Below are 18,482 nucleotides of genomic sequence, written 5' to 3'. Positions count from 1 at the left end.
TGAGAGAATCCAACGATCACCTCCTGAAAGAGATCCAAAAAAAGAAACTCCTAGGAGCATTGTGGCGAAATTCCAGAGTTCCCAGGTCAAGGAGAAAATATTGCAAGCAGCTAGAAAGAAACAATTCAAGTATTGTGGAAATACAATCAGGATAACACAAGATCTAGCAGCTTCTACATTAAGGGATCAAAGGGCATGGAATATGATATTCCAGAAGTCAAAGGAACTAGGACCAAAACCAAGAATCACCTACTCAGCCAAACTGAGTATAATACTTCAGGGGAAAAAATGGTCTTTCGATGAAATCAAGGACTTTCAAACATTCTTTATGAAAAGACCAGAACTGAAAAGAAAATTTGACTTTCAAACACAAGAATCAGGAGAAGTATGAAAAAGTAAACAGGAAAGAAAAATCATAAGGGACTACCAAAGTTGAACTGTTTACATTCCTACATGGAAAGACAATATTTGTAACTCCTGAAACTTTTTTCATTATCTGGGTAGTTGGTGGGATTACACACTCACACACACACACACACACACACACACACACACACACACAGAAGGAGAGAGAGAGACAGAGACAGAGATACAGACACAGACACAGACAGAAAGCACAGGATGAGTTGAATAGGGTGGGATCATATCTTTAAAAAAATGAAATTTAGGAGTGAGAGAGAAACATATTGGGAAGAGAAAGGGAGAAATGAAATGGGGCAAATTATCTCTTATAAAAGATGCAAGTAAAAGACTTTTTAGTGGAGGGAAAAATGGGGAGGTGAGAGAAAAAACATGCAGCTTACTCTCATCACATTCAACTAAAGGAAGGAATAAAATGCACACTCATTTTGGTATGAAAACCTATATTACAATACAGGAAAGTGGGGGAGAAGGGGATAAGCAGGGTGGGGGGATGTTGGAAGGGAGGGCAATAGGAGGAGGGAGCAATTAGAAGTCAACATTCTTGGGGAGGGACAGTGTCAAAAGAGAGAGTAGAAGAAATGGGGGGCAGGATAGGATGGAGGGAAATATAGTTAGTCTTGCACAACGCAACTATTATGGAAGTCATTTGCAAAACTACACAGATATGGCCTATATTGAATTGCTTGCCTTCCCAGTGGGGATGAGTGGGGAGGGAGGGAGGAAGAGAAGTTGGAACTCAAAATTTTAGGAACGACTGTTGAGTATTGTTTTTACATACAACTAGGAAATGAGAAATACAGATAATGAGGTATAGAAATTTCTCTTGCCCTACAGGACAAAAGAGAAGATGGGGATAAGGGAAGGGAGGGATATTAGAATGGAGGGCAGATGGGTGATAGAGGTAATTAGAATATTTGACATTTTGGGGTGGGGGGAGGGGAGAGATGGGAAGAAAATTTGGAACTGAAAATTTTGTGAGAATGATTATTGAAAACTTAAATAAAAAAATAAAATAAAAAAATCAATAAAAATAAAAAAAAATATCATACCTCCTTGGAAGAACTGAAAACTTATAGATCCTTAGAACTATCTCTGAAAACAGCTGCATAAACCCCCCAGAAGCTTTAAACAATGTGCCTCCAACCTGAAAGCAGAGCCATACTTTAACAAAGAGTTAAAAGTCAAGTAATAGGCTGGGGAAATGAGCAAACATCAGGGAAAAAAAACTCTGACCATAGAAAGTTATTACAGTGACAATGAAGATCAAAGCACACACTCAGAAGAAGAAAATAAAGTCAAAACTCCTAAATCCAAAGCCTCCAAGAAAAATCTGAATTAGTCTCAGGTTTTGGAAGAGCTCAAACAGGATTTTGAAAATCAAGTGAGAAAGGTAGAGGAAAAATTGGGAGGAGAAATAAGAGTGATGCAAGAAAATCATGAAAAATGAGTCAACAGTTTGGTAAAGAAGACATCAAAAATATTGAAGAAAATAACATCTTAAAAAGCAGATTATGTGAAATGGTAAAAGAGGTGCAAAAAGTCATTGAGGAGAAGAATGTCCTAAAAAGTAGAACTGGCTAAATAAAAAAGTAGGTCCAAAGTCTCACTGAAGAAAATAATTCCTTAAAAGTAAAATGGAGCAAGTGAAAGCTAATAACTTTATGAGCAATCAAGATCCAGTAAATCAAACCAAAAGAATGAAAACATAGAAAATAATGTAAGCTATCTCATTGGAAAAAAACAACTGACCTACCAAATAGATCCAGGAGTGATAGTTTTTAAATTATTGGTCTACCAGAAAGCCATGATCAAAAAGAAGAGGTTTGACTTCATTTTTTCAAGGAATTATCAAGGACAACTGCCCTGATATTCTACAATTAGAGGGTAAAATAGAAATTGAAAGAATCCACTGATCACCTCCTTTAAGAGATCCCCAAATGAAAACTGCCAGGAATATTATAGCCAAATTCCAGAGTTCTCAGGTCAAGGAGAAAATATCTGAAGCAGCCAGAAAGAAACAATTCAAGCACACTGGAATCACAGTCAGGATTACACAAGATTTAGCAGCTTCTACAGTAAAGGATCGGAGGATTTGGAATATGAAATTCTCAAGGGCAAAGGAGCTTGGAATACAACCAAGAATTCCTTACCCAACAAAACAACATAATCCTTCAAGGGAAAAGAATGTATATTCAGTGAGATAGAGGACATTCAAGCATTCTTGATGAAAAGATCAGACCTGACTAGAAAATTTGACTTTAAAATATAAGACTGAAGAGAAGAATAAAAAGGTAGAAAGGAATGGGAAATCATAAGGGACTTAATAAAGTTAAACTGTTTATATTCTTACATGAGAAGATGATACTTGTAACTCATAAGAACTTTCTCATTATTAGGGTAGATAGGAGTATATACAGACAGAGGGAATAAGTGTGAGATGGATATCAAAGAATGATATCTAAAAATAAAATTAAGAGGTGGGAGGAGAATGTCCTGGGAGAAAGAAAAACAGAAAGGTAGAATGGGCTACCCCATCTCACATAAAAAAGGCAAGAAAAAGCCTTCAGGAATACAAAAGTATCATCTATATCAATTGTCTTCTCAATTGGCAAGGGGCATGAGGAGAGAATTTGGAACTTCAAGTTTTGAAAAGAATGTCAAAAATCATTTTTACATGTAATGGGAATGTTTTTTAAAAATAAAACTAAATATTTTTTAAAATTAATAAAATTATTGAAGGACATAATATTTAGCAACAGACTCTGAGCAGTCAATATTTTTTTAAAAAATAGTTTTATTTTTTTCTCCAGTTACATGTCAAGAAAATTATTAGCATTCATTTTTGCAAGATTTTGAATTCCAAATTTATCTCCTTCCACCTCTCCCTTCTTCTCACTCTCTCTCTCTCTATACATACATATATGCAGTGGATAGAGCACCAGTGCAGGAGTGAGGAGAACCTGAGTTCAAATCTCACCCTCAGACACTTGACACTCACTAGCTGTGTGACCTTGGGCAATTCACTTAACCCCATTGCCTCATCCTGGGTCATCTCCAGTCATCCTGATGAATATCTGGTCACTGGATTCAGATGGCTTTGGAGGAGAGGTGAAGCTGGTGACCTGCACAGCCCTCCCTCACTCAAAACAAAGTCAAGTGCAAGTCATGTCACTATTTCTCTGATGACATGGTCTCCTTTGGCAATGAAGAATGAACACACACACACACAACACATGTGTAAAATATTTCCCTATTAGTCATAGTAGTAAAAGAAGAAACAGATCAAAAGGAAAACAATATGAGAAAGAATAGAGTAAGTGAAAAAAATATCATTATATCTGAATTCAGAGTCCATCAGTTCTTTATCTGTATATGGATAATATTTTCCTTCATGAGTTTTCGTGCTTCTCTTGGATCATTGTGATGATGAGAAGAGTCGAGTCATTCATAGTTGATTCTATAGCTATTTTAAATGGAATTTTTCTTTCTTTCTCTTTCTGTTGGACATTAGTGGTAATATGCCCAAAAGGTGATATTTTACATGGGTTTATTTTATATCTTGTAACTTTGCTGAAGTTGTTAATTGCTTCAATTAGTTGTTTAGTTGAGTTCTCTAAGCAAATTATCATATCATATGAAAAAAAGTGATAATTATGTTTCCTTATTTCCTGTGCTTATTATTGCCTTATACCAATTACTTTTATGTCTTTTTTGCTAGAACTAACATTTCTAGCACTATATTTAATATTAATTTAATACTGGACATGTTTACTTTATCCCTAATCTAATTGGAAAGACTTGCTTATCTCGGGGGGCGGAGCCAAGATGGCGGAGTAGAAAGACGCACATACACATAGCTCTGAACCCACAACCCATAGAATGGCTACAGGGAAGTAACTCACGGCGAATTCCGCACCCAGAGGCCACGGAACATTGGAGCGAGGGAGATTTCTGTTCCAGAGAGACCTGCAAACCTCTCGCTGGGGGGTCCTTCGCGCTGCGGACTGGGCGCCGGGACTGGGAGCTGAGTGCAGCCCTGCCGCGGCCGCGGCACCGAGAGGAAAAGATCCGAGCAGGCTTCACAGACAGGATCTCCAGCGGCCACGCGGGTCCCTCCACCCACAGAGGGATCTGCAAACCTCTCGCAAAAGGTCCGTCGCGCTACAGACGCAAAGCCCAGCCCAGACCTGCTGCGGCCACGGCTGCGGCACCGAGAGAAACAGATCCGAGCAGGCTTCAGGGACGGGATCTCCAGCGGCCGCACAAGTCCCTCCACCCACAGGTGACAGGGGTGGGTGAGAGAGTCTCTTTGGCGGGTCGAGAGGGGAGTGGGGTGCCCCCATAATTCAGGCCCCCCCCGGGAGGTAGAAGCTGAGAGGCAGCTGCAGACAGGGGCTCCCCAAGGGGGCGGGAGCCTGAATCCATTGCGGAAGGTCTGCGCATAAACCCCCGGAGGGAACTGAGCCTGAGAGGTGGCCCTGCCCCGATCTCAGCACCAGATCATAATCTCATACTGAATAGCAGCCCTGCCCCCGCCCAAAGCCCTGAGGCTGGAAGCAGCATTTGAATCTCAGACCACAAACACGGGCTGGGAGGATCAGGAGGTGAGGTGGGTGTGAGGAAAATATTCAGAGGTCAAGTCACTGGCTGGGAAAATGCCCAGAAAAGGGAAAAGAAATAAGACTATAGAAGGTTACTTTCTTGGCGAACAGGCATTTCCTCCCTTCCTTTCTGATGAGGAAGAACAATGCTTACCATCAGGCAAAGACACAGAAATCAAGGCTTCTGTGTCCCAGCCCACCCAATGGGCTCAGGCCATGGAAGAGCTCAAAAAGAATTTTGAAAATCAAGTTAGAGAGGTGGAGGAAAAGCTGGGAAGAGAAATGAGAGACATGAAGTCAAAGCATGAACAGCAGATCAGCTCCCTGCTAAGGGAGACCCAAAAAAATGTTGAAGAAATTAACACCTTAAAAACTAGCCTAACTCAATTGGCAAAAGAGGTTCAAAAAGCCAATGAGGAGAAGAATGCTTTCAAAAGCAGAATTAGCCAAATGGAAAAGGAGACTCAAAAGCTCACTGAAGAAAATAGTTCTTTCAAAATTAGAATGGCACAGATGGAGGCTAATGACTTTATGCAAAACCAAGAAATCACAGAACAAAGAGAGAAGAATGGAAAAATGGAAGATAATGTGAAATATCTCATTGGAAAAACAACAGACCTGGAAAATAGATCCAGGAGAGACAATTTAAAAATTATGGGACTATCTGAAAGCCATGATCAAAAGAAGAGCCTAGACATCATCCTTCATGAAATTATCAAGGAAAACTGCCCTGAGATTCTAGAACCAGAGGGCAAAATAAATATTCAAGGAATCCACAGAACACCGCATGAAAGAGATCCAAAAAGAGAAACTCCTAGGAACATTGTGGCCAAATTCCAGAGTTCCCAGGTCAAGGAGAAAATACTGCAGGCAGCTAGAAAGAAACAATTCAAGTATTGTGGAAATACAATCAGGATAACACAAGATCTAGCAGCCTCTACATTAAGGGATCGAAGGGCATGGAACAGTATATTCCAGAAGTCAAAGGAACTAGGACTAAAACCAAGAATCACCTACCCAGCAAAACTGACTATAATACTTCAGGGGAAAAAATGGTCTTTCAATGAAATAGAGGATTTTCAAGTATTCTTGATGAAAAGACCAGAGCTGAAAAGAAAATTTGACTTTCAAACACAAGAATGAAGAGAACCATGAAAAGGTGAACAGCAAAGTGAAGTCATAAGGGACTTACTAAAGCTGAACTGTTTACATTCCTACATGGAAAGACAATATTTGTAACTCTTGAAACATTTCAGTATCTGGGTACTGGGTGGGATTACACATGCACACACGCTCACATACATAGAGACAGAGTGCACAGAGTGAATTGAATAGGTTGGGATCATATCTTTAAAACAAAATGAAATCAAGCAGTGAGAGAGAAATATATTGGGAAGAGAAAGGGAGAAATTGAATGGGGCAAATTATCTCTCATAAAAGAGGCAATCAAAAGACTCATTAGTGGAGGGATAAAGAGGGGAGGTGAGAGAAAAACATGAAGTCTACTCTCATCACATTCCACTAAAGAAAAGAATAAAGTGCACACTCATTTTGGTAGGAAAACCTATCTCACAATACAGGAAAGTGGGGGATAAGGGGACAAGCAGGGTGGGGGGGATGATAGAAGGCAGGGCATGAGGAGGAGAGTGCAATTCGAGGTCGACACTCATGGGGAGGGATAGGATCAAAAGAGAAGAGAAGTAATGGGGGACAGGATAGGATGGAGGGAAATATAGTTAGTCCTATACAACACAACTATTATGGAAGTCATTTGCAAAACTACACAGATATGGCCTATATTGAATTGCTTGCCTTCCAAAGGGAAGGGGTGGGGAGGGAGGGAGGAAGAGAAGTTGGAACTCAAAGTGTTAGGATCAACTGTTGAGTAATGTTCTTGCCACTAGGAAATAAGAAAAACAGGTAAAGGGGTATAGAAAGCTATCTGCCCCTACAGGACAAAAGAGAAGATGGAGACAAGGGCAGAGAGGGATGATTGAAGAGAGAGCAGATTGGTCATAGGGGCAATTAGAATGCTTGGTGTTTGGGGGGGGAGGGGATAAAAGGGGAGAAAATTTGTAACCCACAATTTTGTGAAAATGAATGTTAAAAGTTAAATAAATAAATTTAATAATAAAAAAAAAAAAAAAAAAAAAAGACTTGCTTATCTCCATTACAAATAATGCTACACCTTCCCCTTCTTTCATTATAGACACCAGGTATATTAAGGGAAGATCCACTTACTCCTATGCTGTTGGGTGTCTTTAACAAGAATGGGTATTGAATCTTAACAAAAGACTTTCTGTATCTTTTCTCTGACATATCTTTTTCTTCAGCCTAAGTCTTTCATAAACCAGATACTCACAAGACACTCGTCTCATCGGGCTTTCTCTGTGGCTGTCTCCCATGTCTCTTTCCACAACTCTACCTACTGAATTCCCTACCTTCTTTTAAGTCCCAACTAAAATTTCACCTTCTGCAGGAAGCCTTCCCTGGCCCATCTTAATTCTGGTACCTTCCCTTTGTTAATTATTCCCTATTTATTCTTTATGTAATTTAGTTAGTGTATATTTATTTTCATGTTGTCTTTCCCATTGGATTGAAAGTTCCTTGCCTCTTTTTGCATCCACAATAATTAGTAACATGCCTGGCACATATAAGGTATTTAATAAATAATAATAATGATCACTGGTTAACTCCATGAATTTTTGTTTTTGCAATTAATATGATCAATTATTTTTATAGTTTTCCTAATAATAAATCAGCACTGCATTTCTGGTATAAATCCAGCTTGACTGTAGTATGTAATCTTTGTAATACTTTGCTGAACTCTCCTTGTTAATATTTTAGTTGCATCTATATTAGTGTCCCTTTTCTTTTCTTTTTTTTAACTCTCCCTGGTTTAGATAACAAGACTATGATTGAATCTTAGAAATAATTTAGTAGGACTCCTTTTCCTAATCTTTTCTCAAACTATTAGAATAAATTATTGTTTAAATGTTTGAAAGAATTTGCTTGTAAATCCATCTGGTCCTGAGATTGTTTTCTTTTGAAGTTTATGTATGGCTTGTTAAATTTTTTTGTCTAAGAAACCTATGTAAGTGCTTTATTTCCTGTTCCTTTAATCTGGGCAATTAACATTTTTGTATATATCTATACACATTTCATTTAGTTTGTGAGTACTGGCATTTAATTGGGCAAAGTCATTCCTATTAACTTATTTTGTTTCCTCTTTTATTGTGAATTCACTTTTTTTCATTTTTGATACTGGTTATTGGCTTTCTTTTTTGTCTTTTTTTCTACTAAGTTCAGTTTTTCATCAAGAATACTTGGAATTCCCCTATTTTACTAAAGTTCCATTTTTTTTTCTCGTGTGAGATAGTCAGTTTTTTGGAGTAATTCTTGGTTGTCAGCTTTGCTCTTTTGCCTTCTGGAATACTATTTTTCAAGCTCTCAGTTGATTTCTAGCGGTGGCAGCTAAATCTTGTGTGATCTTGTCTGTTTTCTTGATACTTGGATTCTTTATTTCTGCTTACTTATAATATTGTATAGTATCTTTGACCTGGGGATATTGGATTTTAGCCATAATATTTCTGGGTGGTTTTATTTATTTTATTCCCCAGGAAGTGACTGGTGGATTCTTTTGATTTCTGCTTTAACCCTAGTTCTAACAGATCTGGGAAATTTCCCTATTTTTTGAAACATAATGCCTAGGATCTTTTTTGGTCATAGCTTTCATTTGTCCAGTGATTCTTAAATTATCTCTTCTAAATCTGTTGTGTTTTGTATTTTTTTAGGTCACTTGTTTTTCTAATGAATTACCTTATATTTTCTTTTCTTTTTTTTCTTTTAATCTTTTGACTTCATTGGGGAGTTTTTTGTCTTATAAAGTTTCTATTTGGTCAATTCTAATTTCTAAGGATTTTTGGGGGGGTAAGATTTTATACCCTTTGTTTTAAGCAGTTAATTTTCTTTCTTTGCTTTTTTTACACAGCTCTCATTTCAGTTTACACTTTTTCCCTACTCTTCTCATTTGGTTTTTAAGCGAACTTTTTAGTTCTTTTTCACCTCATGCTTTTTTTCTCCTATGAATTGTGGTTGGACTTGTGTTCAGACTGCATTTTCCTTTGATGCTTTGCTTATCGATGCTTTGGAGTCATTTTCTTCCTTTAAGTTTCTGTGTCAGCTTCCGTGTTACCATATTAGCACTTTAAGGTGTCATTTGTTTGCTTATCTATCTATTCTACTTCTTGACTTTAGATTTTATGTTAAGTGTTAGATTCTACTTCTATAAGGAGGGTAGCAAATATATGGACTGGGTTTCTGTCTTCTTCAATCCTTCTGTTGCTTTCTTGGAATATTGAGTGAATACATCTAAGACTGGGACCTGCAAGATTTCACTGCTTCCAAATCGATGTGATCTACAATAGTCTGTTCATTGCCATCCTGGCAAGTTCCCAACCCAGGTTTATCATGTGCTTGCCTGGAAGTTTGAATAGAGTGCTGCTGGACTCAAGCACTATTAGCCCAATGGGCAACTCTACAGGTTTTGATTAAAGCAACTGCAAGCTCTCCTTTGGCCTGCTTTTCCCATCCTAATTATTCTACTTCAGGCTACAACCAGAGTTGGAGGCTAGAAGACTGTCTTGACTCTGCTCCTGGGATCAGAGATACATAGTTACTATTTCTTTACCCCTCTGTACCCAGATAAGCCACATGACCATGACTGCCCCTCTTTGGCACCCCTACATACCAATCCCCTCCTTAGCCTTTCCTGAATCTGTGAGCTAGAACTGGGTAATGAACAACAGAGTTGCCAGATGGCACCATTCCTGTACCCTGTGTTAGTTTAGGGATCTCCAGAGGCTTCCTCCTGCTCTACTGCTTCCTGTTCTATTATCTAGCCTCAGCCTTCTTTCAGCTCTCCTTGAGTGATGAAATGCTCTGACAATACTCAGGACCAGACCCTGTCCTCAATGTCTTCAGATCACCCTATGTATGTCCCTAAGCTAAGCAGGGTAGGAAAAAATAATTCACTGTCATTTTTTTCTTGAATTTCCCATTCAAAAATCCATCTTTTTAGAAGATCTTTATGGAACAGTTATGTGTTGGTGTGGGCTGGGAGGAGCCAGGCTATATTTCTTCCTGATACTCTTCCATCTCGACTCTTCCTCTGTGAACCTTTATTTTTACAAAGGCTTTGACTCAGTTGTTCTATACTAATGACTTGCAAAATAGATTCAAGTTTAGTGAGAATGTTAGAATATTTGATGGCCACATGGAAAACTGTTTTCTATTTAAAATATATTACTGACACAGTAACATTAAAAACAATTTGCATAAATCGTGACATCTTCCAAGGACAGTGATACCAAAATATTGTATCAACCACTTGATATACAAGGATGACACCTAGTTTTTTTGCTCTACTGAAAAGCACATTAAAAAGTTACGTGATTTTATGGAAATTCTCTTCAACAATATCAAAATGTAATTTGAATTTGATAAATGTAAAATTTCTAAAGGGTGAGAAGATAAATGTGGTCAAAGGAAAAAGCATATTAATAGATATTTTCAGACAACATGATTAATAGGTTAAATTATTTACAAAAATATTTTTAGAATAAATGGACTTCATAACACAAAGCAATTATAAAGCCTACTAACAAGTATTCACCACTGGATCTATCAAATGTCACTGACAATGGTTTCTTTTTGGCTAGAGCTTATGAAGCAGCTAAGACCCAAGAGTGGAATAAAAAGCATGTTATTGATCAACATGTGCATGATGCAACTAGTGCTATATCAGCAAAAGAGTACTTAACAAAAGGCTAAGACAGCCTGGTGTGGTAGTGCATTTCTCTAATCCCAGCAACTGGGGAAAGAGGAAGCTGATGAATGGCTTGACTTTAGCGGGAGTGACAATCCAGTAGGGTGTCCAAACTAAACTTAGCACATATATTGCAAGCTTCTGGAAATAGGGGGCTACCAGGATGCCTAAGGAGAGGCAAACTATGAAATGGAATGGGTCAAAGTTCCCATGCTAATTATTACTGTGATTGTATCTTAGAATGGACACTGCCCTTCTAGCCTGGGTCTAGGGAGACCTAGTTTCAAAAAAATAAAATAAGGAAGGAATGAAGGAAGTGAAGAAGGAAGGAAGAAGAAAAGAAAGAAAGGAAAAAAGTAAAAGAAAGAAAAAGAAAGGAATGAAGAAATGTCTGAATACGTTCATCAAAACAGAAATGTTTATGATAGCCCCAGACTCATTGATTGATGTTGATTTTGGAGTAAAAAGAAAACTGTACTATGTATCACTATAGAGAAAAAATTTGGTATCTGCTGGATAACTAGAACTGCAGAATCAGGTGACTGGAATTTTATACCAGAAGCTCACTTTCTTTAACAGATGACAAGTCTCCATATTACAGCTATAGACCCCAATATAGAATTAAGAATGCAACAAATAAACTATCCTAGAAATGAAGCATCCTTATAGACAAAACTATTTCTCAAAACCACTCAAACATATCATTGATATGCAATTTTTAAATAACAATAATAAATAAATGTTACCATGACAAGGACTCATAATCTCCAAGCTATATGGGATGAAAAGTTTCCAAAATGTGGAGGCCTAGCAGAATAAATTAAAAGCATATGCAAACAGGACAAGGTTCATGTCATCTTGCTATCCTGTCTGCCACTTGAGTTGTTCAGGAGATACTTTCAGTATGTCTGACAAAGATAAACTTATATCCCAATGCTCTTCTTCAATTACATAAGGCAACCATTTTATCCAATTGTACAACAGCCTCAGAACATTAAATATAAAGTGATGATAGCAGGCCATTGACTTATCCCAGGATCATTTCTATCAGTACTCTACAGCAAAAGATGAGGGTAAAATGAATAATAACATAAAGAAGTTAAGATTTTGATAGGTAGAGATGGAGAAGAGTAAGATTCTGAGAGATCAGCATAAATGAAGTCACAAAAATAGAATATTAAGGGATGCTTTAGAGAAAATTATCTATCCTTCCTTCCTAAAAGATTCTTATCTATTTAAAATGAGAATATACATGAAAATTAACTATAAAATAAAGCAGTCTACAAATGCAAAATTATAGTAGCAGAAAGTTAGAGCGAGAAGGGACCTTAGAGGTCATCTACTTTCTCTCTCTCCCTCTGCCTCTCTACTGAAGCCCACAGGTTGAAGTGACTTGATCCAAGATCACACAGGTGGCAGACAGAGGATTTCAGCATCCAAAAACAATTCCACCACACATTCCTCTGTGCCCAGGTGTGACATATTAACAAATTAGCTGAGCTCTAATCCAACCATCTATTGAAAGCTGTCAACCTCTGCCTAGTCACAGTCACCCATAGGTAACAGACTGTATGTAAAACAGAGCACAGGACAAATATTTTTTCTAATTTAAGTTGAAAAATTATTCTTTGTTCAATACTGTTGCTTTTGTGGCTTCTTTGGTTCTGAAACCTACCTGTCTGTCTAGCCTATCTGTTGTAACTGATTTCACTGGATTTAACCCTGAACTTATATAGAAACTTGTATATTCTGAATCCCACCTGCATAGCCAAACCCTCCTGCTTCTTGCTCTTCCTGGGCAGCCCTGACTAGAGGCAAGCACTGCTTGCACTCCAGTGTGAATATACTGTATTTCATTCTACTTGTTTTAGAACTGAAATTCACTCACAAGGGTTTCTTCTATTTGATTAAAGCATTTCAAAGCAGAAGACCATAGCTAAAATGTAGCATTACCTGTGAGATACACTGTTAACCATTAACACAATACTATACATTAATTTATCTGATTATTAAGTTGTATATGGTTGTGGTTGTGATTTGTTCTTGTTCTCCAAGATGACCATAACATCAGAGAGATGATGACATGGCTTGCACTTGACTTTGTTTTAAGGGAGGGAGGACTGTGCAAGGTCACCAACCTCACTTTCCCCTCCTGAGCCATATGGATCCAGTGACAAAATATTTATCTGGATGATTGGAGAAGGCCCAGGATGCAATGGGAGACCTTGGCCTATTCAGGTACTAACTTAGAGTGAGGTAAGGCCATTCAGTGAAAAAAACTTCTCTAAGAAGTAATTAGGGAATGGGCCCTTTAATGAGCAAAATAAATAAATAAATCAAGCTGGGAGGGAAAGAGCAACAATTACTATTAATAAGCACTTTGAAGAGGGGAGGAGTTTGGGCAGGGACCTGTTGGTGTGCAATCTATAGACTTCAGAGTGCACTGGATTTTAAGGGTTGTGCAAAATCCCTAACCTCACTTTCTCCTCCTGCACCATCTGGATCTAGTGGCCAGATCTCGACTGAGATGACTGGAGATGCAGTGGGAAACCTTGGCCCTTTCAAGGGAAGGTCTTTTCAAGTTCTCACTTAGAGTGAGGCAAAATCCACTCAGTGAACAACAGGCCTCTTTAAGGAGTGAGTCAAGGGATGGCCCCTTATACAAAAAAAAAAAAAAATTAAAAAATCAAACTGGGAGGGGAAGACCCTGAAATAGTAATTGTTTCTCTTTTCACCAGCAACCCTAAGGGTCTTTCTCCTCTCTTCCTCCCCCGTCTCTTCACTTTACCTGATGATATTCTGCCCAAAGGAAGGCAAATTTTGATGTCCAAAAGCTGTCTGATTACTTTGGGGTTTGCTGGCTAGATTTCTTTCTCAAAGACCAAGTTTGAAGCCCAATTCACTCTGGATTATTATTAAAGCTCTAACAGAGAGAAATGAGTGGAAAGTACATAGCATGGCATTAAAGTCTAGGTTCTCAAATGTTTTGTCAGTGGAGAAAAAACTCTGTTCGGATTTTATTACACTATGCCACTGGACACATGTTGAGTCTGTTTTCTGAGGACTAATCTAATACACACACATATATTTATAATGACCCTCAATCCTGTGTATTCCCCTTTTAAAACTACAGTTTTGGCAACAACGGTTGTAGCAGAAGGACAGAAAATGGGATAGAGGGTATCAAGAATCACATTTTGTTGGATGATACATAAACCTTTATTAACTGTGGGTACTCTAAATGTTCGTGGGGCAACAAGGAAGTGTAGTGGATAGAGCATAGACTGTGGAGGTAGGAAGATTTGAATTCAAGTCCCACCTCAAACACTAGCTGTTTGACCCTGGGCAAATCACTCAACCCCTATTTGCTTCAGTTCTCCATCTGTAAAATGGGGACACACTGGAGAAGAAAATGGCAAACCACTCCAATATCTCTGCCAAAAAAATCCCATGGACATGTCCATGGGGATATGAAGAATCAACTGAATAATTGAAAAACAACATTCTTAACGCGAGCTCTTCATCCCTTGGTCAGTGGATTGACATATTGATGGAGGAGCTAAATCACATCATTCTAGACATTTTTGCTGTAAATGAAGCAAGACCAAGGAAGAGGCTGTCAATCAGAAGGGTGTCTCATGGGTATTCCTTGGAGATGAGAAGAAAGGGGTGGACAGAGTAGGCTTTATTGTACAACCAAAGACAACAAGAAACATTATTTTATGGTAAATTTGGTCATCAGATATTGCATTAATGTGAGATGGCTGCAACATATAACCAATGTGGAATTCTGAAGAACAAAATAAAAGATCCCATCAAAGAAATGTATAATTAGAAGAGAAAATTGGTTGGTCATGTAGCAAGGGTAAGGGATGATGACAAGTGGACATCCAAAATTCTTCATGGATGCCTCTGTAAGATTAGAAAAAATTGAGAAAGGCCTCTAACACACTGGATTGTCCTCCATAAGGAATTTAGGTGAAAGAAAGGACAATACCCCATAAGTTTGTATGGATGAGTTACAATTGGCATCATTGTCAGGAATTTCCAAATCAGTGAGATCACAGACCCATTTAGTGTGGATTTTGTTTTGTTGATGTATAGTGTGAATGAGTTAATCAAATTCTTTTCTAAGAGCAAATTTTGAGAGAAGGGAATGAGGACAATGGATACCTGAAAAAGCATGTGGAAGTGCCATTGAGTATCATGGTAAAGGTTATAGAAAGGTATAGGTTGGGCAGCAAATTCAAATTTTACATTTTACCTACCTCAAAACTTTCCTTAATGCTAAACATTTCAGTTTACAAATAGGAAATAAACTTTTGGTGTGGTTGGTAAAAGGCAAACTACTTGTAACCCATTTGTAAACCTTTCAGTAGGGAGGATTGATCTTTAAGTTTATCACCATAGTTGGCAGGACTATTGGTGCCAGGTTTGGTTTGTAAACTATGATTTAGAGATTTACTTCTGCCATCTCTCACCACTGAATCATTTTCATATCATCAAATTAAAGTCATAGAAATTCAGAGCTTTAGGAAAGAACCTTAGTAATCATCTAATCTAAATCCCTCATTTTACAAATAAGGAAACTGAGACCCAAAGAAGACAAGTGATTATCTAAGTCCCATAGCCTCATCCTCAGTGCCAGTCCTGGGATCCAAATCCAGATTTTGTGACCCCAAGTTCAGAGTTCTTTCTCCTTTGGGAGGGTAGGCAGGCCTATGATTTCCAAAACATATGCACTCTATGTAAATAAGCTTTCCGAAAAACTCAGATCAGGAACTATTCTGTGGCTTTAATTTTAGAGAGTAGTCTAGGACACTGAAGAGTTAAAAGACTTACCCAAGGTCACACTGCTAATTTTATGCCCGAGACAGGTTTGGAATCAGTTTCTTCCTGATTCTTAAGCCAGTACTTTTTAGCACTACTCCATAAGATGTATTTTTCTATTCCTTTAAAACATCATACTTTCATCTCAAGCATAACAGCAAAGTGGGTCATTCTGTAGTATACATGAAGACAGCAACATATTGAAAAATTAACCAAAGGATGACTAATGAGACAATGGGCTTTGGAATGTGTCAGTTTAATTACTGACTTGCAGCTTTTCACCTTCAGTTTTAGTGTTTACAGTTTGACCTGGGTCACAAAACAGATGGTTAAATTAGTGACTGCTAACTTCCATGAGAACAATCCACGTGCACCCTTATCATGAAGCCAACTTAAATTGCGAAGGGGTTGGGGGAGTGGTGCACTGAGGGGCCGCCCCGTTGCCTCCCGAATCCCTGCAGGAGGCTTAGATCGGAGGGGCTGAGCAACCAGCACACCAGGCCAAACCAGGAGATCTGAGAGCGCCCACAGCTGCGGTGGAACAGAGGCAGCATCTCCCACTGACATTTCCGCCCCACCCTCCACCCCAGCAGGCAGGTCCGGAGGGGATGGGAGGGCGGAGGACCCACACCGTTTAGGCAGCTTCTGAGAGACGCCGCCAGGGTGCAGGCGCGGTTGTTTGTATTTCTGCTAAGGGAAAGCCCTTTGCGTAGCTGCCCTCCCTTGTCCCCGCCCCCAGCTCATCCAGGGGGCCGGTGCATCCTTTCGATAGCAGAGGCTAGCTAGGGCGCCCAAGCTGAGCCAGCGGAGGAAGGGTGGGAAGGAGAGAGGTTGGAGAGCGACCCTGGCCAGGGACATAGGAGTTTTCCCTTGACTCTTCGGGACCAAGAGCGAGAGAGGGAGGTGAGAAAGCAAGCTCAGGTTGGATGCTGGGGGGAGAGGACACTGGCCGGCAGGGCCGGTCACGGATCTGATTGCCAGAGGGAGGGAGGGAACCACACTCCGGCGCTGCTAGGTGCAATAGTGAGTGTGCGTGCCTGTGTGTTGTGTGTACGCGCTTATGTGTATCTGTCTGCACGGATGGAGCTAGGGTGGGATTGTTGTACCCGGTAACCAGGGCGGCCGAGGCTTCCCGTCAGCACCAGCACCCTCGTAAAGAGAGAGGGAGAGGAAAGAAGGCGTGGGGGGGGGGGGGGGGGGACGTGGGGGGAGGGTGGTGGTGGAGAAGAGCAGGATTGAGAGGAGAGCGCGAGCGCCAGGCACAGAGCGAGTTCTTGGGCATTTCCCGCAGAGCCCTGGAGAAGCGAGCCAAGGAGATTTTTCAACCGCTGCTCTTGGCAACGGTGGAGCAAGACAAGGCAGCTGCTCTAGGAATAAGGTAAAAACGAGCAAAAACGAGGACACGTCCCTCGCAAGTTTGCGCCTTGTACTCCAGGGTCCTGCCCAGCTGAGGTTAGGGGCGGCGGAGAAGGAGGGAGGTTTTCTCCCAGCGATCAGGTACCAGGAGATTTCTGCGAATTTCTCCCTCTTTCTGTATTGTCATTTCCTTCCAGGGCACATCCTCCAGCCCATGTTCGGATGATGCAGAAAGAAGCAACCCCCCCCCCTCCCCCAACCCCAACACCCCCTGTCATGGTGCGGGTGGCTGTTACTATCAGATCCAAGCTACAGGGCGTCAGACAGATTGCTGGAGCCTCCCTTCCTCCGCCTCCCGTGCTATTTTAGGAAGGTTTGGGGAAGGGGAAATAGGTAGTAAAGCAAGAATTGTGTGCGGGGCTGGACCCATCACATTCGCCACCCTGTCACCGAATCAGTGCACTAGCGCTGGCTGCACTAGAGGGCAAAATAACTTTCAGCCAGCCTGCTGGAAGACTCGTTTTCCTATTCAGATTTTACATCACTGCCCAGGGCATGGGTCAGAATGGCGATTCAGAGTGGCTTGGTGCACTCACTGACTGCAAAGGACAGTCAAAGAACGCAAAGGCAGCAGAACACAGCAGACAGGGAAGGCACAGAACTTGGGGAAAAGCTGGCTTATGGACTAGGTTGGTGTCATAGGGTTTTCATAGGATATATAGATTCAGGCCGTCTTTTGTAGGTAACTTGGGCAGGCTTTCCAGGAGTAGCAGCTATAGGCCAGTCATACCATGCTGTCATTTTAAAAATAGGATTTTCTGTCAGTTTGGACTGGTTGCTTTTTCTTTTTCTGAGACTGTCTTAAAGCAGCCAAAAGTTGAGGGAGAAATGCCCCCCCCCCTTTAATAATGTCGATGCTCATCTAATTTTGTTGCCATATTTTCGTGGCATTTTCACAGGAAAGTCAAGTCACCCCAAGGTATAGTGTACTGATAGGCAATGGGGCCTTTTGGATGGAGCTTATAAGAGAAATGCATGGGATGTATGACTTTAGGACGTCTTGACGGCCCATGAACAGCAAGCTCTTTCTTCCCCTGTTCTTTACCACCTGTTCACTTCTTTGAGACAGATTTAGAACTAATGCTAACTTAAACTGTGTAAACTTAAAATATGTTGAAGTTAAAGGGCAGGAGCCATTTTCAGGCTGTTCTAGATAGTACTACAACTATTCTTTAAAACTTGTACCCCCTGGGCTATGACATTCACCTCACTTTCATCCTTCCCAAATAATAATTTTCACAAAATGGGTTATCCCTGCTCACCATTGTCTCTCCCTCATATATTCTTCTATACTTGGTTCTCGATGTTACTTTTCTGCAGGAACAGAAAAAAAGATACAGAGTTGTCTTCAGATTAGAAAGCTTTGAAAAATGTTTGCCACAATA

General features: G+C 39.9%; 1 protein-coding gene across 1 annotated transcript in view; it reads left to right on the top strand.

Moving 5' to 3' along the window:
* The first annotated feature begins 16,179 nt into the window (after positions 1-16,179).
* The window catches only part of SYNE1 (spectrin repeat containing nuclear envelope protein 1), a 537,113-nt gene continuing 534,810 nt past the window's right edge, over positions 16,180-18,482 (top strand). The window contains exon 1 of the mRNA XM_072643728.1: positions 16,180-16,584. The gene's annotated coding sequence lies outside the window, so the exon portion shown is untranslated. The remainder of the gene's footprint in view (positions 16,585-18,482) is intronic.

Source organism: Notamacropus eugenii, chromosome 2, assembly GCF_028372415.1.
Source record: "Notamacropus eugenii isolate mMacEug1 chromosome 2, mMacEug1.pri_v2, whole genome shotgun sequence".
NCBI classification, from domain to species: domain Eukaryota; kingdom Metazoa; phylum Chordata; class Mammalia; order Diprotodontia; family Macropodidae; genus Notamacropus; species Notamacropus eugenii.
Note: the sequence above shows the minus strand (reverse complement) of the source record. Positions and strands in the feature narration are given on the sequence as shown.